Source organism: Protopterus annectens, chromosome 6.part0, assembly GCF_019279795.1.
Source record: "Protopterus annectens isolate FY-2018-M chromosome 6.part0, PAN1.0, whole genome shotgun sequence".
Classification (NCBI taxonomy): domain Eukaryota; kingdom Metazoa; phylum Chordata; order Ceratodontiformes; family Protopteridae; genus Protopterus; species Protopterus annectens.
The window spans coordinates 761,279-782,060 of NC_056737.1; the positions used below are offsets into that span (position 1 = coordinate 761,279).

Consider the following 20,782-nt stretch of genomic DNA (forward strand, 5'->3'; position numbering starts at 1 on the left):
GCAGCAGCCACTTCAACAGCCTTTATCAAAGGAGTACCAACCAAGGTAATTTTGGAGGCTGCAAATTGGTGTTCAGTGCACACTTACCAAGCATTATCACTTGCCTCTTTACTCTAAATCCAGAGCAGGCTTTGCCACTGCAGTTCTGCAGGGCCTCATAGCCACTCCTAATCCTATTTAGAACCAGCTGCCGTACCTCAGCTTTGGGATTCAACCAAAGTGTAATGACTGCAACGGTGAAACACGATTAACATAGTACAGTTGTGTACCTACCATAAATGTAGATGTTAGAGTGTATTCACTGTTGCAGTCCAGGTTACCCACCCTCCATCCCCCTTTCTTTGCTGGGACTTATCTATACTTCTCTATCGTATACAACCTATGTGGTGTATTTGCTTGTAGATGAAGGTATTGTTTTTATTTTTCTGTATGCTATTATAAGCATTATGTATTGCCTACCTTCTTTGGGACGCCTGACTTCTGGGGCATGAAAAACTGAAGAAAATGGTATCGGCTGCATCTTGTATACCTCTGGCGCAATGATGTCAGGGAAGTTGCGACAGCAACCGACGCTGGACCAGGACTTTGAAATTCAGGCCGACTGCGGGTAGCCTGCCAGCAGGATAACTTAAGTGTAATGAGTGCAACAGTGAATACACTCGAACATCTACATTTATGGTAATTACACAACTGTACTTTTTTCCTTTCAAAAACCTTTGGTTTTGTTCTTTATCTTTTTTCACGTTCTCTTTCTTTTTCCAGGTTGCACATGTGTTGCTTTTAACATTTTTTCTTGTGCAAGTATTTTTTTCCTCTACTTTCTCCTTTACTATTGCTATACTACATCTGTCTGGAAATTCTGGGCTTGTTCCGTACTAGTAATACATAACTTCTTTCTTGATTATCAATCCACTTTATCATGTCTATGCCTGTTATTTGAGCTATGTTTGTGTGGACCACTTGTTCCTTCTGTAACACCCCTGTACGAGTTTGTTGATGATGCGTCAGCTGACTTCTGTGTGAAAAACACTCGCTGCGTTCAGTGTATTTGTATGGCCTCTCTCTCTCTCTTTAAATTTCTCCATGTCTTTTGGGTTTCTAATACCATGACGGGAATGGACCCCATTCCTAAGTCAAAGTACGATTAAAGTTCATGAAATTAGTATTGTTTCAATCTTTGATGTCAGCCAAAAGTGCTCTTTGGAGCACCCACAGTGTGCCCGGTAATGACGACTCCTGCAATTCGTACAGGGTTACATGGATTGATAACGTATCTAAATTTGATTGTAAATTTTTTTAAGACCCGTTGCTTCTACTACTATTGGAACTATCTGGGTATCTTCCACATAGATCTCGTTTCTGCCTGCAGATCCGGATATTTTATGACTTTGTGTCTGTCTGTATGCAAGACACTGTAGTCACTGGGTGTGGTGATTTCAATGATCAGTGCTACTAGTCTTTTATTTATTTATTTATCAATTGTTAGCCGGGAAAGTCCAACTTGGAACAAAGCCTGTGCCTGAACAAAACAGGCATAGAACATAACCATTCTAAAGACATGCTTCTGGAGCGTTTCTGTCCGGGCCTCCGCTGAAAACAGGATCTGTGGAACCTAGTCGGAATTTCCCGGTCAACAAATGTTAAATAAAAAAATAAATAAAGCCAATTTTCAGTGGAGGCCTGGGGAGAAACGTTCCAGATGCATGTCTTTCTAATGTGGGAGCAAACTGGAGCACCTGGAGGAAACCCACACGAACACAGAGAGGACATGCAGACTCCACACAGAAGGCACCCCAGCCGAGAATCGAACCGGAGAACCTCTTGATGTGAGGCGACAGCGCTACCGCTGCACCACCTAGCATTTATCTTTTGAACTGTTGGTAATGGGTGGTGCCATGTGATATAAACTTCATTTTCTGTGATGCTTTGTGGCTCATGTTTCCAGTGTTTTTCAGCCACTTCAATACCATAATGTTTGCACAATCCCCAGTGCAACAGTCTTGCCATAGTTTGTATGCCTTTCTGTATACAGTCCTTCTGCCATTAGTATATCGTAACCTGCAACAAGGTGTGCAACTGTTTCCAGTTCAGTTTTACAAAACCTAGATTTGTCCGTTTGTCTCACATGTTCAATGGACTTTCTAAACCAACGTGTACATAGCCCACTATCTTGGGCTGCCAATATTAACCTTTCATCTCTTGGTTTGAATTTGCCTCTCCTTAACCATTCCTGCATTTGTTCCTGATCAACATGTGGTTCTTCCAGAAGTTTTCTATACGTGTAACTATATTTATGCTTTTTCCACATTTCCTGGCTTATCATCTGGTCCTTCACCTTATATTCTTTCTTTCTTGTTTTTTTTGGCACATTCAGTTGCCAGATTTTTATCCACTTCTGGTTTGATTTCCATTCCTGCTTGACACCGATATGCTTCTGCTAAATTAAGCAGAGAAGTTATTCTTCTCCTGTTTCAAAACTTTCACTATGTTTGGGTCTTGAGGTCAGCAGATGTGTGGAGTCCCACGATTGCAGATCTATGCATCTAATCAATTTCAAGGAGGTCCATCCCTCCTTAAGAACGGGGAATATATAATTTTGGTATGTACTGATTTTTATAAATCATTTGGTGAGTATGAAGCTTCTATCTTATTTTCCTATCTAATCTATCCAACATGTTTTGAGGCCAGTCGATCACCCCAAAACTGTAAGTTAGAACAGGAAGAGCAAATTGATTTATAGCTTGGATCTTGTTCCTAGATGTCAGTGCTGTTTTCAGAATTAAAGTCTTCTGAAATATTCCTTGCTAAGTTTTATTCGCATTTGTTCATGTTTTATTTTTGATCATTTCCCAAGTATTTATACACTCCGGCTTGCTCAAGTTCCTTTACATCACATTCTTGTCCCAAACTGATGTTTTCCTGACGTTGCAGTTTTCCTGCTTTAAAGGTTGTTTTGCACTTTTATCAAGACCAAGTAACATTCTTGTATAATCTGAAAAAGTTTTGACAACTTGCAGTTGTGCTTTTAGTTCCTCATCTGATGAGCTTTACAGTTTTAAATCATCGATAAAGAGAAGATGAGAAGTCTTTACACTTTTGTTTTCTATGCGCCAAATTATAGCCATGGCCTAAGCTGTTAAGTAGATAGCTTAATGGGTTTTGGGCAAGGCAGAATAGCAGCGGTGACGGAGACTAACCCTGGAATATCCCCCCTTTGAATTTTTATTCTTGGGATAATAATTTCTTTTATCATGGCTTAATTGCAGAGTGGTCTGCCACTTTTTCATGGTCACTGTAATGTAGTCGATCAGTGTCTGGTGTATCTTATACATTTTTAAGCACTCTTTTTTATCCATGAATGTGGGATACTATCAAATGTTTTTTTGTAGTCGATCCATGCAGTACTTTCTTCCTCTTTTTACAGTTCTCCACTGTAACTTTATTTAACAACAAATGATCCTTTATTCTGTATGACTTTCTTGTATTGCTGTTTTGTTCTACTGCCATAATTGTTTTCTTCTAAATGACTGTAAAGTCTGTCAGCAATAATTCCCGTATATAGTTTATACATCATTGGAAGGCAAGTTATTGGTCTGTAATATTTAGGGGTCGCTTACAGCTTACAACAAGAAGTTCTCCGGTTCTATTCTCTGCTGTGGTGCCTTCTGTGTGGAGTCTGCATGTCCTCCCTGTGTTTGTGTGGGTTTCCTCTGGGTGCTCCGTTTTCCTTCCACATTTCAAAGACCTGCGTCCATGCCTCTGCTGAAAAAATGAGCTCTGTCCCAGTTGGACTTTCCAGGTTAACAAATGGTAAAATAATTAAAAAAAAAAAAAAAAAAAAAAATCAGGTAACTGTAAACCATTTTGTTTTATTGGAAGGATCAACTTTTGCCACTTAACCCTTACTCTCTTTCCCTTCCAGATAAATTCCTACAACTCTTTAATTATTGTCCACAACTTCTCCCCTGGTTGATTAAAAAATATAACTGACCTGTATATAAAACTAAAGGTACTAAAATGGTTTTCACTGCTTGTATCTTAATACACGTCTATATCATAACATCGACAGCTTAGGTTGTCGAATCCTAAAACGTCAACACCTAAGCATCGAAATCTAACAGTAATGAACGGCCACATCATTGAATTCTTTCATCGGGAAAGAATTTGGGTGGCTGTCTGTAAACAAAATACACAAACACACGCAAACATAGTGGGGGGCTTTGCCCCCCCAACTAAATATACCAAGTCCGAGATCGCTCTACATTGGGGAAAGGGCAAATGCCTGATAACGGCCATGCAAATTTATGCGAATTCCTGAGGAAAGAATTCCATGATGTGGCGTTCGCTATTGTAAGCATTCGCTTAGGTGTCTATGATTAAGCATGCAACAACCTAAGCTGTCGACATTTCAATAGGAACCCTCTTAATACCCATGAACAACAGCTTCCCATTTCTTAGTCTTTGTATTATCTTTTGTTTAGCCTCTTCCCACATATCCTTAGCTGCCATAGCAGAAGCCTTTTTTAGTCCGTACTCCAAAATACTTTATCTTATGTCCGTATAAATATCAGTACTGCTGTGCAAATTCATGTGTGGGTACATATTTTATGGCTGTAGCCTTTGTTTTATCTTCATTAATTTTATAACCTGAAAAGACTTGAAACCATCTCAAAATGTTCCACAGCACTGAGATGCCATTTCTTTTCTGGATTTAACAGGTGCAGAATAATGTCTGCAAATAAAGACAATTTTTCGTGAGTACCGTATCAATTTTATTTCAACAGGGCTGAGCCTGAAATTTGTCAGTACTGATTAGTACACTACCCTGGTAAACAAATGTAAATAAAGTAAAACCTTCTTAAATTTGAGTCATTTATTTATTTATTGCTTGCTTGCCAGTGGGTCTAAATATAACTTTATAAACATGTGGAAAGAGGGCACACTACCTGGTTTCTCTGAGACACAAATTATCAAAGAGGAACCATCCAATTTTTATTGCCTCCCAACCTTCATATATCCTCCTAATTAAACTTGTTATTGTATCAGAGAATGCAAAGGCTTCCATTGTCCTACTCATAAAATCCTAGCTTACTCTGTCAAATGCTTTCTCTGTATCAAGACCCAACCTCAGCAGTGTATTTTTGTGTTCTGCTTTCCTCTGTTTCACCATTTTTCTATTAATGTTGCCAAATGTTCACCTCTCCTCCATAAAACCATATTGATCCATATCCATCACTATTTGGTAACACGTTTGCTATTCTTTCAGCTAATATCGACACACACACACACACACACTTATAATCATGGTTAAAATTTAAATGAAACTATATGAAGCGGGGTCTGATACCATCTTTACGTATTACAGCCACCACAGCTTTCTTCCAAAATGGTGGTGCTTCCTCTCCTTTTGAAATACTCCTAAACAAAATCTTCTAGATTTTACTTTCTTCCCTCCGAACTTCTTCCACAGGAACCATCTGTTCCTGTGGACCTCCCTGCAGATTGATTTATACATCACAATTTTATCTCATCTTCTCCTGTCTTAACTGTTAATTGTTGAGCTTCATCTACTTCTAACCTTGACATACTTGTCTTCCATAGTTATTTGAAAACCACCAATGAAGAAAGTGCAGCATTAAGTAAAAAAACTAATGAAAAACAGCAGTGTAATGCCATGAGCAAGACATCAGTTTATTGAGCTCTTTCTTCACCAATTACATGGTAAGTCCCGTGGAATTGGTGATGAACGAGCTCAGTAAACTGTTGTGTCTCTCTTTTCATGCAGTGTGGAATCCTGTATGGAACCTTGCTCATGGAGTTATATTGCTGCTGTTCTTCCATAAATATTTCCATTTGTACTCTGTTTTTGTTTACATTTCTCTGCTCTATGCAAATTTTCATACAATTTCCAAAATACCTGTACAGGATTTTCTTGTTGTTTTTCTTGTTGCATGCTCCCTAAGTTTGGCAACAGTCCTTTCTATTTTATGTTGCATAAGTCATTGTGCTAAGTTTTTTTTCCTATGGAGTTATTGCTTAACTGCAGTCTGTTATTCATTCATATTATCCAGATACTCCTTATGTTTTCTCTTTAGCACTCTTTAGTTGCACGTCGTCTTGTACTGTGAGATTCCACTGGCTCTTCGATGCTTAAACATTATCAGCTCCTCTAATAATTACTACCAAACCAGATCTCTCTCTCTTATTTCTACCCTATTTTAAACTCTCTCCATTTATCCCGCTCAGTAGCTATGACTTCTGAAGAAATTTCTATTTTCCCGAATAACTGTTGAATAATGTCCATTATCTATTCCGTAAATTCCTTTCTTTTTAACAGGTACTTTAGAAAGCCCATGTCTCTAATTTTTACTTTACTACCCTGCATTTTAATTGGTGCATGATCTGAAATAATTGGACATGTCAAAGCTTTCAATTAAATGCACATGCCCCTATGAAATATAATTTCTGTTTATCCTTGCCCAGTTATTGTATGAATAATATGTAAATGCTCAGTTCCTACTACTGAATTCACAACTTCCATAACCAAATATTTTGAATTTCTTCAGAAATCTACCCTATTGTTATATTTTCCCTTCTATGTCCCCCAGATACATCCTTACTGTTGCAAATCAAGTTCATTCTGCACCTATAAGTAATACTCCCTGCTGAAAGCTGATTATTTTCCCCATAATAGTTTTTGGTGGAATACAAATACATGCCATTGTAATCCTCCTACCCTGTTAGTAGTCCTTTTTTCCCCTCTAATACTATTAGTGCTCTTCTAGAAATTAGAATACTCTGTTTCATTTTGTCCCTAATATTTTGCTGAGTATGCATCCGCTGAAATCCTTTCTTTATCAAATTTGTGCTCATTTCTTTATAAATATGTCTCCTGCAGCATTGCTATTTGAAAGTGTGTCTGAGAAAAAAAGTGGTGGATTACACTTGACATGCAATAGCATTTATTGCGGTTACCGACTTGCATTACATCAGAAAATGCATACTATTTAAAGACATTTTATTTTGACTTTTTAAATTGATGTCAGTAGCCAAATAAGTCTCTGATTTTGCTAAGCATACTTTGATGTGTAATTTTGTTCTTCTGCGAACAATGTTCTGCACGTCTAGCATTTGTACACCTGATTATACGACCAAGACCTCATTTGTTGTACTGACATCTGCTGCTGTGTTGTTGGGCTGGGGTATGAGTCATACACTTTGGATGTGCATAGGCAATTTGCGATTCTACTTGGACAGAACAAAGAATGTCAGGAAATCTGACCAGCTTCTTGTGGCATTTGTAGTTCTGAAGGGAGACCAGTTCCTAATCAAACATTCTCCAAATGGATCTCCCACTATTATCTTGTTTTGCTACAGCCATCATTGAAAGAAACCTCCTCACCCTGTCAGTTCACACTCCATAAGGGCTATTGCTACAGCTTTTCTAAACAGGGTGGCCACTATGGACATTTTGGAAGCTGCCACTTGGTCCTTTGTGCATCCCTTCACCAAACATTTATCAGCTTTCAATCTTCTCCAAGTCCAGAGCAGGGTTTGCCATTGCCATCTTGCAGGGCATCCTTTCCTTTCCCTAATCTTTCCATCCACCCTCTTTTCAGCTTTGGGAGTCATCCCATCAGTTATGATTGCAAGAGTGAAACACACAGAACATCATAGTATGGTTGTGCACACTTACCATAAATGTCTATGTTCGACTGCATTAATTGTTGCAGTATTCTTTCTTTCCCTCCCTCCTTCCCCTTTTGCCCTATGGGATTAGGGTAATTATTCTCTCTCTCCTTCAGGGTTCTTCCTTCCTCCTCCTCCTCCACTGTGCATACCCTGGAATTTCTGAGCTTAGGGCCTTGGGTCCTTCTTGTGGGCTCTTAAAAGTTGGGTGTAAGAAAGTACTGAGTTTATGATGCTGGCTGACTCCCTTTATACCCAGAAGTCTTGACCTTGGTCAGGGTGTTCGCCAGCTTCAGGAGGAGGAGAAAATTCTCTAGTAGTCGGGCTAGCCAGGGTCTTTTTCAGCAGGAAATCCCATCAGTTAAGATTGCAACAGTGAAAACAGTCTAACATCTACATTTATGGTAAGTACACAACTGTACTTTTCCTTAGTGTGCTGCCTAATTTTGGGTTTGTATTGCCTTTGTGTGAGGTGATCTCTTACTGAGGTGCTGCTGTGAGTGTTGTCCTGTTGATTAATAAAGACACAATTCTCAAAATAGATCTATTATGTTCAGTACATAACTTTTTTGGTTTTACGGATTATAGAAATAAAATTCTAATGTATTTCAAAATTCAGTTTTGTGGAATATTATTTGCTGTTCTTTGGGAAGGCATCATACTTTTGTGGAATACTGTCTGCTCTACTTTGGGAACTTTAGGTAGTTCTTTTCAAAGAATAAGAGGATTTATCTTAAGGTGGCATAAAGGGATAAAGCCCTGACTATGGCCCATGTGATCCAAGTTTTATTAGTAGCTTGAGAGCTTGATGGTGCAGGCAAGGAAGATGAAAATGTCCATCCCGGGGGGTGGGGTGGTAGTGGTCCTGGCTGTCTTGTGTAGCTTCTCTTCTGACAAGATATCTGCTGAAGGACTGAAGCTAGTCAGGATGCAGAGAACTGGTACAAAGAGGACCTTGCGTTAGACCATGTGTGCAAAGCCAAAGGTCATCCTTGTGGTAACAGAGGTGCTCATGTCACCACCAGGGGGAGGGGTTAGGCCATTTTCATTAACAATACAAACAAAAAACAAAATGCAGAGCTCCAAGCCCTGTAGTACAGACTCCTCTTCCGATCCAACCTTCAGCCTCTGAAGCCCAGGATCCAGTTTATCAAGAGAGCCGTCAAGCAGAGGGTATCTTTCCTGAACTCTGTGTCCCAGACCAACTGTGCTTTCAGAGCAGAGCGGTCCTCGACCCCAGACGGTGCCGACTCTGCAGGATTGGTTTCTGCTCTGACTTTTATGGGTCTGTCTCTTCTCCTAGGGGCTTCAGCTCTCAACAATTTGGGTCTGGTCCTATCTGGAGGTTCTGGATCTGGGATGGGTTTCTACCTTCTCTCTTCTGGCAACATCTGCTCTGGGGGGGGGGGGGTTCCTCTGGGTTTGGCTGCCTTTTCAGGTGGCAGAGAGTACTTTTTCTCCAGAGCTACAGATGCCCCTCCAGGAGAGCCTTCAGACCTTCCCCCCACAGAGTGTTCCCCCGTTCCTTCGATTCCTCTCCTGAACACCCCATGGGAGAGGTTCATCAGAAGAAAAGGTGGAAGAGGTAGCACTTGAACTCCCTTTTGGAGTCCTTGACCAAAGATGCAGATTTCGATGAAGGAGAAGGATCCCGTCAATCTCCACCAGACAACATCTCTTTTGGAGATATTTTAGAAATCCTGAAGCAAAAGGGTGGATGGTCTTTCCAGCCCCCTTCTTCTGAGGGGTCTTTGCTCCTAGAGCCCTTTGGGATGGGCCCATCTATATCCTGGGTGACCCCACCAGTGGATGAACTTATTGATCTAGTTTCCTGCCAAGTGTGGAATGAGTCGGACACCGTGGAACCCATACCCAGGCATCCAGATCAGTGCCTCAGCCCACCTACCAATTGCTTTCATTGGAGCAAAGGTATCCCTATTGATGCCATTGTGGTATCAGCAGCCATCAAGAAGGAGCTAGCAGAACAGAGCCCCCACTGTCCACTCCCAAACAAGGACTCTCTGCATTGGACCGACATGGGAAGTGCATTTATGCCTTGGCTACATTTATGCTGAAAGTATTGAATTACTTGGCAAATTTCACACGTTTACAGAGGGACCTGGCTGAAGAACCTACCAACTGAGTCCTTGTTGGAGTAGGACCTCAAAAAGGTATTTCCCCAATTGACTACTCTTTCCTCTAGCCTCACTGAGGAATTAGGTAATCTCTAATGCCACAGAGGGAACCAATCGAGCAGCCAGAACAGGCATAGCCATTAGGAGACATGCCAGGATGAGGCTTTGCACTTTCGCATAACCCTTTAAGACATCCTTCATCAATGCCCCTTTCGAGGGTTCTTCCCTTTTTTGACCATTGAACAAAAGAAAATCGTACCTGCAGTGAGCAGGATGGAAAGATCTCAACTCCAGTAGGGATTAATTTTTTTCCCCCTCAACAGACCTTTCCAAGGATCCAACAAAGTGCGAAGAAAATGTGGTTCAGGAAATCTCAAGGTCCTTTTCTAGATTCCCAAGAAGATTCCTTTTCCAGAGCAAGAGGATTTAATGGCAGACTCTTCTCATAGAGGCAGTGGAGGTCGGCAGAATCAGGGTTTCAGAGAACCTTTCACTGATGGGCCCTACCAGCTCTCCTGAAGCGTTGCCTAACTGTCTTGCTCTGGAGGTAGTCAGGGGCAGATTATCATTGCCCTGAAATGACTGCACAAATGTAACAAATGACAACTGGGTGCTAAAAATAATTTCTAGAGGTTACTATATTCCCTTTTCCCTTCCACCTCAAAGCCCCAGGAGGAGTCTCCCTGATGTGCCACCAAGTCAGAGGGAGAACGCCATTCAAGAGGTTCAGAAACTTTTAGAAGAGTCAGCCAAAGTGTCCCGGCCAAACAAGGATTCGGAACCTATTGCTTTTTTTTTATGCCAAAAAAGATGGGACCGGTGTCCAATACTAGATCTAAGCAATCTAAATCTGTTTATCAAGAAGTCGAAGTTCCGCATGGGTATGGCTCAGTCCATATTGCCACTACTACACAAGGATGATTGGCTGTGTTCCATAGATCTCCAGGACATGTATTATCATATATAAATAAAGGGTGTTCCAGGAAACACTTGCGCTTCTGGCTGGGAGCCAGTTATTACCAATTCAGAGCACTGCCATTTGGACTAGCCACTGCCCCCGGGTGTTAGCAAATACATGTCGGTGGTAGCAACTCACCTGAGACTGCAAGGATTCCAGGTGTTTCCATACTTGGACAATTAGTGTCTAACTGCCCCAATAAGGCATCAACTTCAAGCCACACGATGCTTGCTGTAGCTCTTCAGTCATTTGGGAAGTATGATAAACTTAGCAAAGTCAAAATTGTTCCCTGTGCAGAACATAGTTCATAGGAACGCAACTGAACAGGATCACACAAATAGCATTGCCCCCCCCCACACACACACACACACACAACATATAATATCTTCGAGACAACAAATCCAAGTATTACTGGACATGCCCACTTCATCTGCAAAACTAATTTTGAGTGTTCTAGGATCTGTCAGCTGCCATGCTTCTAGTGCCACTAACAATTTTCTTCATGTGAGTGCCACAGTGACCTCTAGCTGTTCACTGGCCCATTCAGTACCAACCACTATCTGTTCCTATCAGACTAACCACAGTTTGCAAGCGTCACCTTCAATGGTGGATTCTCTCAAATGACCTGCACCTGGGCAGGGCTTTTTCTCCCCCCCCCCCCCCTGCCAGTGGCTACACCCTGTTGGGGTGGGGGGCATTATCAAGGAAGATTGGCCAAGGCACTTATTCTCTAACAGAGACTAAGTTGCACATCAACATCCTAGAGATGAGAGCAGTCCTTCTAATGCTGCAAGCCTTTCATGACTATCTCCCTGTAGAAATGATAGCAGTTTATACGTCCACAAACGGGCGGACCTGTTTGTACTCTCTTTGTGCAGAGAGGCCATGAGAGTGTGGGAGTTGGTGATCTCTTCAAACCACTTTCTCATTGCAATGCACATTCCTGGGGACAGCAACATACTGGTGGACAGACTAAGCAGATCTATCTCGAGTCCTCATGAGTGGTCCCTGAACCAATCAGTAGCAAGCCAAATATTCAGCCAATGGAGCCAGCCTTGCTGTGGTCTTTGCCTGTCCATGAACAAGTGCATTAAGTACTTAGCTCTGATTCCCACCCCCCCCCCCCCAAAACGAGGAGTCACTCAGGGATGCTCTAGTCCACGATCGGTCTCCTGTATGCTTGCCTTCCAGTACCTTTAATTCCAAAAGTCCTATAGAAAGCCAGCAGGTTGAAGAGCACTCTGATTTTCGTCTACCCTTTTTGGCCTTGTTGGGTATGGTTCCCTTTCTTACAGTCTTGCATCAAATATCCTCCATGCATACTGGATCCTAGTCCGGATCTAATTTCCCATCTACCAGAACATCAACGTCTTAATCTCGGAGCCCTGCGATTAACCAACTTTGTTTCTGCACTTTCAGTAATTGTAAGAAAGACCAGGCTAGCTTCCCCCTGTCTGAGAGATTATGCTGGCTTCCTAGAAGCCATCCACAAAAAAGCTTTATAATAGTAAATGGAAGAGATTTTCAATCTGGGCATCAAAACAGAATATTGATCCCTTTTCATCTCTTGTTTCAACTGTACTTTTTTTTCCGAGTTCACATTTTTAAGATGGTGCCAGTTTCTGTACCATAAAATTACAACTGGCAGCAATTGCAAATTTTCATGTGGGGAATATTCTAATTCTTCATCCTCCCTTTCAACATCCAAACTATGCAAGGCATTTATGAAAGGGGTTTTCCTACTTAGGTTTCCAATTAAAAGATCCTTGTCCTCCTTGGGACCTCGCCATGTCATGTCCTTCAGGGTCTCACTCGGCAACTTTTTGAACCTGCTGACTCCTGTGACATGAAGTTTCTGTCTTGGAAAAACATTTTTCTTGTGGCCATTACTTCAGCCAAAAGAGTGTCTGAGCTGCAAACTTTCATCTAAACCACCTTATTTCACCTTTTTCAAAGATAAGGTCTCTTTAAGACTAATTCCTAAATTTATGCCTGAAGTTGCCACAGAATCTAATATTAATCAGTCCATTCACCTACCAGTCTTCTTTCCCAATCATTCTAACAAGGGTAAATATATGTAACATATGCTTGACTTTCATAGGCAGTTGCTTTTCTATCCGCACAAGACAAAGAAGTACAGAAAATCTGAGCAACTATTTATATCTTTTTCACCTAATTCACTAAGCTAGGCAGCGTCTAAAATCACCCTAGCAGAATGGATTGTGGATTGTATTGGTACTGTTTATTCCTTTATTCAACTTTGTCTGCTTCTTCGGCTAGAACATCTATTGATGAAATCTGTGCAGCAGCAACTTTGTCCAAGTCCCATACATTTGTTTCTTATAAGTTGGATATTGTCTCCAGAAACAAAGCATCCTTTGGCTCCACTGTGCTCAGGCATATCCTTCCATGAGGGCCACCAGAGATTTATGTAGCTGAGGACTCTGACCCATCAGTGAGGATGAAATGAAATGGACAACATCAGATTTAGAAGTTGTGTATTTACCATAACTTGGCGTCTGTGTCCAGTTTCATTCTTCCACACGTCCCACCCACCCATCTCTCATCCTAAGCTGTTAAGAGCTATCTAAAGGAATTAGGAATCCATAGGCTCCTGGTTTGAGTTGCAGATTATGGTAATACATTTTCCCTTTTTCTACGTCTTTGTAGACAACTGTCTATAGAGGAGCAAACTCGATCTGAAGAGTTGAGGAAAGAGGCATCTTGGGAGAGAGAGAGGAGCTCGAGGCTCAGATCACAAGTCTTTGTAAATCAGCCGAATCTGGTCTGATATCGGATCCTAAGACCTATCAGTGAGGAAGAATGAAATTGGACAACACATGCCAAGTTATGGTAAGTAACTTCTAATTTTATTTTTAAGGTAAACCTGTGTTGCTTCCGTTTTTATTACTTAATTAACATTTCTACATCTTCATATAGAATTGACTTAGTTTGATAAACATTCTCTAATTTAGTTTTCTGTTTCTTTTTCAAAGTGGGGTGTTTAAGTAGGATTTAGTTAGAGGTGCTGTATGTCAGTGGTAGTCAGCAGTTTGTGTATTTCATAGCATTTGTATCTTGTGGGACATCAAAGCTTCAAGGAGTGGAAGGAATTGTCATTTGCTAGTTACTAGTGAGTCAGGCAATTATGCTCAATATATATGTACCATGTGCATTATTTTATATATACTTTGTACATTATTTTAATTTTATTTGAGAATAACCTGTTGTGTATCTATTAGTCGTTAGAAATAAAATGACCCCCTACTTTACTCAGTATAAACAGTTTAAAATATTTAATTGCTTTCATGGTATTTAATTTTTTCATAGCTTCTCTTCTGTGTGAAACTTCAGTTTGAGCCAATGAATCCTTGGCTGAATCCTTGGCTTGTAAGGATCGTGTGGCTTTTTGACTTGACTTTTGTTACTTGGCATGGTTGATATCTGCAATGTTTGCTTATTGTTTAATTTTATTTCACATTTGATGTTAAGTGTGTCAATGCTGTAAGACTGGATGCATGTTTGTGTTGCTCACATGCCTGTGTTTTTTATAAGCTACTTGGATAATGTGAAAACATTCTGCACTGTTTTGGGTGTTTTGTGTATAACTGGGCTAAACTTTTTATCTGTACTTCCTTTTTCCAAAGTGTTTAAATAAGCATATGTTGCACGCTTACTTATTTTTTGTGATGGCATGCATTGGCGTTTCATCATCTTATGTTTTGTGTTGGATATGGAAGCCATACACAACATTTTTAAACACTTGTTCTCAAATTTAATAGTGATATAGGAAGACTTTAAAAGAAAACAAACACTATTAACATTTTTCATTGTTTTCATGCATTATATATATGCATTTTCTTTTTAACAATTTTAATTCACTCCAGCATTACTTAAACTGCCTTCCCTTAAGCCTCATTCCTATCATACCTCTCGGCCTGCTAGCACAAGAAATCTGGACAGAGCCAAAAGTAATGGGGGAGGGGGGGACAAAATTTAAATATTGCTCTTACAAACGTAAAAGTTGCTAGAACAAAAGGTGGTGTTAGCATGCATTTTTTATGAATGATGTGAAGTCTGAAACTCAAATGTCTGTCATTGTTTATTATTAACTTCAATTTTCAGGGATTTGGAAGAAAATAACACATATTTTTGTTAGGGGCAGTTCTGAACAGGCTTAAACATGGGCAAAATTCTGGAAAGTTGAGAGGTAGGACTCCTGCTACTGAAGATTATTCTGCATGTATGGTTCTTAGAAATTCCATTTATTTGGTTTCCTATCAGATCGTCGAAACTTCAGCAGTTCGAAAACTGATTATTGCGAAGCCGAGGAACACCAAATTCTTTTCCAGGGAAAGAATTCGGTGGGCCGTTTCTGCGGCTTCACTATTCCCTCCACTGTGGTACAAAGGTTACGGACTGGGTTAAGGTAAGTGCGAACGGACCGGGTTAAGGTGAGTGTGCGATAGCTTCGGACCTTAGGGTTAGGGAGCGGGTAAGGTGAGTGTGCGATAGTTACGGACCTTAGGGTTTGGGCTAAGGTAAGTGGATAGATAGTGTATGTACGATTTAGTGTAGGGTTAGAAGTAGGGTTTTGTGAAGTGTATGTGTGGATTATTTATTTTGGTGTGTTTGTGTTGTGTGTGTGTGTTTTCTTGGAACAGTGACCCCCCCCCTGGGAAAAAAATCGCTGCTGTAAGCCTTCGATGGTTTTGCACTTCGAGGTTAGAAGTTCGAACATATGGTGTACGAACTTCTGCAGTTTCGTCGAAGTGATATAGACCCATTTATTTGTATGTAATTTGTTCCTTCCCTTTTCTACCATGCCCAACATTTGGTGTGATTTTAATACAGTTAAATGCGTGTTTATGCATGGGGATTAATTGTGTAAAATATTTTTAATGAAGTTTAGCAGTCTGAATGCATCATTTTATTATTTTGTATTTCCTACAGAACTGTGTTTTATACAATGAATTTCTATGAGTAAAATATATTTAGAAGTAGTGTAGATCATGCTGAGGAGTTAGCCCCCCCTCCCTTTGCAAAACAGTCGTATTTTTTGGCATTCTTTTGTTTGCGTGTATTTTGTTTGCACACAATGTATTTATTTCATTATTCTAGTGATTTTCTTTATGTATAGCTAGCAGTGAAGAAGACTTGGATAAATGTTGCAAATGCTGAGGAACCAGCAGACACTAATAATGATCATTCTGCCAGTCTTGTTTCAAGCAGTCTGACATTCCTAGTGACAGGTACGATCTGAGATTCCTCATCAGTAGGGCTCATTGGTGAGAAACACCCTTTCACACTTTTTCAGAGACTGAAGGCAGTATGCAGCACTATGGATATGGGTCATGTTAATTTTGGACAAGACTGTTAAATACTTTATCAGGGTTATTAAACACATTGATTAGTCCTCTGAGCAACAACATAATGTTATTCTAGCATAGCTTATAATAAGAATACTCTAATCATTGGTGATTTCCTTGTTAAAATAAATTAAAAGTAGAGTAACTAAATTTGATTGTGTGTGGATACTGACCAAGGCATTTTTGAAGCCCTGCATAAAATGTTTAGATTTAAGCCCTTTTAGAACTTGGTGGTGGTGATGGCAGGATTTTATTGGAATAAAATTTGATTAGTGATTGTGCAACGTTACTACTTTCATATTTTTGTTTATAATTTATTATATTTTGTTTTATGTTGGTCTGACAAAGACAATTGGTGCTAGAGCCATGGACTAAAACTCAATATGAAAAAATACCCCTGGAAATTACCACTTTTATAATATACTCCTAAAAGTAGGCCCAGTGGTCAGGAATGTGGGAATGCATGTTGGCAGTAACCTGACCTTTGACCACCATGTGTTTACTGTGGTGAGAGTCATTCTGTGCTGCACACAGGGTTGCCAGACGTCCCTATTTGAGCGGGACTGCCCCGGGATCAGCAGCCCGATCCCGAGACGCGCACTGCTGGTTAAAATTCCGGTGAAACAGCCTCTGCTTTGTTTGTTTTTTTTTTTTTTTTTTTTTTTGATTGGCCCGTATGCCAGTATATGAGGTAATCAAAATATCACAAAATGGAGCTACTTCTATTTAATGTGGGATTGGCTGATGTTCCGCATTGAACAGAAGAGGTCTGCTTTGCAATTTTTTTGATTGGCTTGTATACCAGCATATGGGCCAAACATGGAGCTACTTGTGTTGTGTTCAGTACTACCTGATGTTCCACATTAAAGACCTTTTATTTTTTTGGTCTTCACTTAGTGTGAAGAATCGTTTATTTGGTCCCTACCTGTCCCGTAACACATCTGGTGTACCTGGCTGCACAGCTTATAAGGGTATGGCATCCAGATCCAAGGAAGTCACTGTTCTGCTGTACTGTTCACTTAACAGACAATCTGAGTACAATGCACCCTTCCACATGTGCCTTGTCAGGTATTTGCAATAGCTTGAGAGATCACAGAGGTTCCTCACAAAAAGAATACAGGGAGTAAACAAGTCCTGTGTAGACGGTCTCAAAGTCATGTACCGGTGATTGGTCTCTTACAGTCTGCTTATCAGTGATCTGTGACTAGCCTACAAGGCGCTGGATTTTTTGCACGTCTGGAAAACCAATAACATCAGAAATGTCAGTTCTGAGGACCTAAACCAAGTCTGCGACATAAATATGATGTGTTTGTAGGGACAGTTGTGTCTCAAAGATTATCCCTTCTCTGGAACAGGTATCCGATAACTATCTTATTCTGCTTCGCTGATGGGTTCTGATCTGACCTGTCTGATCCAACTCTGCCAACTTTTTACCAGACTTTGCTTCTAAGCTGTAGCTCCTCCCTTACCCATAATCCTCTGCCCTTAGCTCAACCTCCTCAGATCTCGTTTGCCACTAGTAGGTACAGATGTGATTCCAGTGCTCCAAGAATTATCTTCACAGATAGGTGATTACTTCAGTTTTTTTTTCTTCTTAAAACTCTTCAACCTTAATTTATATATAATTTCCTCCCTTTCTATTAGCTTGTAAGGTTGTTAGGTCTCCTTTTCCACCACCTATCCTCTCCATTCGGGCCTTGGCCCATCCTTTTTTTTTAATTAAGAAAACACTTTTTTGTTTTACAGAAATTGTTGTTGCTTCTTACAGATAGATAATCCAACAGGATTTAAACAGTGCACTGAGTGTGAGAGGAAGACTCCACACGCTAATGCACATAAGTTAGTTTATTGTTTAGGAGTGGCCGACTTGGATTCCCTTTGCAAAATTTGCAAAGGGTTCAATACAAGGGCTATTCAGGAAAGGAAAAGTAAGCAAATTTTGAAGGACCTTCTGCCCACTCATTTATCTTCTCCAGGGGCTTAACCCTCTTCTAAGGATTTTCAGGGTTCTGAGGCTAAGAAGCACCGTCATAAGGACTCTAGGGCACCTTTGGAGCCTACAAAACTAGCTAAAGTCTGACCCGAGAATGCCTGACCTGAGATCCATGGTGGCTTCTTTGAATCTTCTAAACTTGACTGCTCTGAGTGGGCCGTCTTCTGGACTGGAGTCCTTCTGGACCGGAGTCCTCCAAGTTGGCTGCGACTCCATCATCCTGCTATCTTTCCTCTACTGCTTTGTCAGATCCTAAGGGATCAGATCCAGGCACAAGAACAGCTTCTCAGCCCCCTGTCCAGAAATCCCCGGATCCGGAGTTTAAGATTTGGTCGCCCGGGAAATCTGTCAGATCTGTCTTTCCCACAGTGCAGTGTGAGATTCTTCAGACTCATAGGCATTCACAGCCCTCTTCAGTGGCTTCTTCAGGATCCTCTAGAAGCCTTTACGATGAAGTGGACAAAATGGTTAGGTCCATTATCAAGGCTCAGATCTAGAATGGGGGGGGGGTTACTTTCAAGTCCATCTCCTCGTGGATCCAAGAGTGTCCCTACCACTTCCTTTTTATCTTCTCTGATCTGAGTAGTGGTTTTGGAGCCTCAGGACAGCAGTCTCCCGAGGGATCCAGGGATTGGATCAGAGGAGCTTTGCTTCCTCGATGCCAACCATGACCTTGAACTACCTCAGCTCCAAGATTTCTCGGATCAGAGTAATTCCTGGGTCTGTGATGCCGTGGCTGGATCTGAGGGATGGGGTGTGGCTCCAATTTTGTTGGATCTTTCCCTTCTGCTTGGAGCTTTGACCCTCGCGATTGCAAGGCTGGTTCTATGTGGGAGGCAAGGTTCTGGGGTGCTCCTGCCTTCATCGGGGACACCAGTCCCGAAGGAGTGGGGGAAAAGTGTCCCTGGGACCTTCGGCTTTCTGGGTTTTGGAAAAGGCCGTCTTTGTGGTCAGAGTTCTGGATCCTTTGAATTCTGCTTCTCCCCATGTTCTTGGATCAGATCTGGGTCTTGAACCTTCCATTTCAGTCCAGAGTCAGCTTGCCTGTAGGGATCTCCAGACCCTTCCACCTGATGTGGTCCCTTCCTCCTCCAACTCCTCCCCTGAATATCCCACAGAGGAGATTCCACGGACGAAGACATGCAAGAGGCGGCACTTGGATTCCCCAGTGGAGTCCCTTACCGAGGATACGGACTACGATGAGGGAGAAGGGTCTTCCAAATCACCACCGGATGATGTCTACTTTGTACACATCATGGAAATTTGAAAGCAAAAAGGTGGCTGGCTGTCCAAAAACCCTTCTTCAAAAGAGTCCATATTCTTGGAGGCCTTCATGGTTGGCCCGTCTACATCTTGGTTCGTTCCCTCCCCCAGCAGATGGTCTTAAAGCTCTTGTTGCGCATCAGGCCTGGGAGGAGCCGGACACCATAGAGCCAGTACCAAAGCGACCAGACAGAACCCCCCCCCCCCAGAAAATCAAACCCTTTTGGAGTAAAGGCATCCCAGTTGATGCTATGGTGGTGGAAGCAGCTTCTAAGAAAAAGCTCATGCAATGGAGCTCTACTGTCCACCCACTCTCAGCTGGGGGGGGGGGGGCTTTTTGAAGGGAAGAAGATCCAAGCCACGTGGACTCTCCTAGAGACCAGATTGCACATCAGTCTCCTAGAGATGAGAGCAGTCCCCCTCTTGTTGCAGGCCTTTCAGGATGCTCTTCCTCTGAGGACCATTGTGATTTATACAGACATTTCAGTCCGGTGACTGTTTCGCTTAAAGCACTTAATTACTTGGCACAGTTTATTCACCTACAGAGAGCTCTAGTTAAGAAACTTTTGAGTCCGTGGCGGAGTGCATGCCTAAGGTGGATCTTGATAAGGTTTCTCTGAAACTGACCACAGTTACTTCCCTGGCAAATACTTCCATGAGGCTTTTTTCCTATTCAGCGGAATGATCCTCAAGGGCAGCTGGCACCGGCATTGCTATATGTAGACATGCATGGATGAGGCTTTGTGATTTTTGCGTAGTCATTTAAGGCATCTTTTGTCAGCGCTCCTTTTGATGGTTCTTCCTAATTTAGATGGTCAGTTAGACAACCTGACTAGCAGGGAGCAAGAGGGTAAGACCTTGTCTGCCTTGGGGATCAAGTTTTTCACCCCTGAACGAGCCTACTAAAAGAATCAGAGGGTCTAAAAGACTTGGTTCCGAAAATCCCAAGGATCTTTTTCTGATCAAAGCAGAGAGTACCCCACCAGATGCAGAAGATTGGGCTTTAATGGGAGATGCTGCCCTAGAGGCAGAGGGAACCTGCAAAACCTGGGGTTTAGGGAACCCTTATCTGACAAGCCCTTTCAGCCTCTTGAAGCGCTGCCCGATTGTCTGGCTCTGGAGGCAGTCAGGGGCTGTTTTTCCTTGCACCCAGGTGACTTGGCCCAAATAATGCTCGAGTGCAAAGCATAATATTTAGAGGCTACTACATTGCATTTTATCTAGCCTCTCCAAAAATTCAAAAGAAGCTCCCCAGTGTTCCACCCGGCAAGAGGGAGTTGGCAGATGTCCTTCATGGATGCATCTGCAGTCATAACAACTGGGTTGTTCTGTCGTCAGGCAGCCCTTCAGTCGGCCGGATTCCAAAGTCCGGGTC

At 41.6% G+C, this 20,782-nt stretch overlaps 1 protein-coding gene across 2 annotated transcripts in view; it reads left to right on the plus strand.

Annotated features, from left to right (window-relative positions):
* LOC122804127 (putative transcription factor p65 homolog) overlaps positions 1-20,782 on the plus strand; it is a 2,378,992-nt gene that overhangs the window by 202,358 nt on the left and 2,155,852 nt on the right. The window contains exon 2 of one of the 2 annotated variants that reach the window (XM_044073775.1): positions 14,113-14,172. The exons of the other annotated variant lie outside the window; for it this stretch is intronic. The gene's annotated coding sequence lies outside the window, so the exon portion shown is untranslated. The remainder of the gene's footprint in view (positions 1-14,112; positions 14,173-20,782) is intronic. 2 annotated transcript variants of the gene reach the window in all.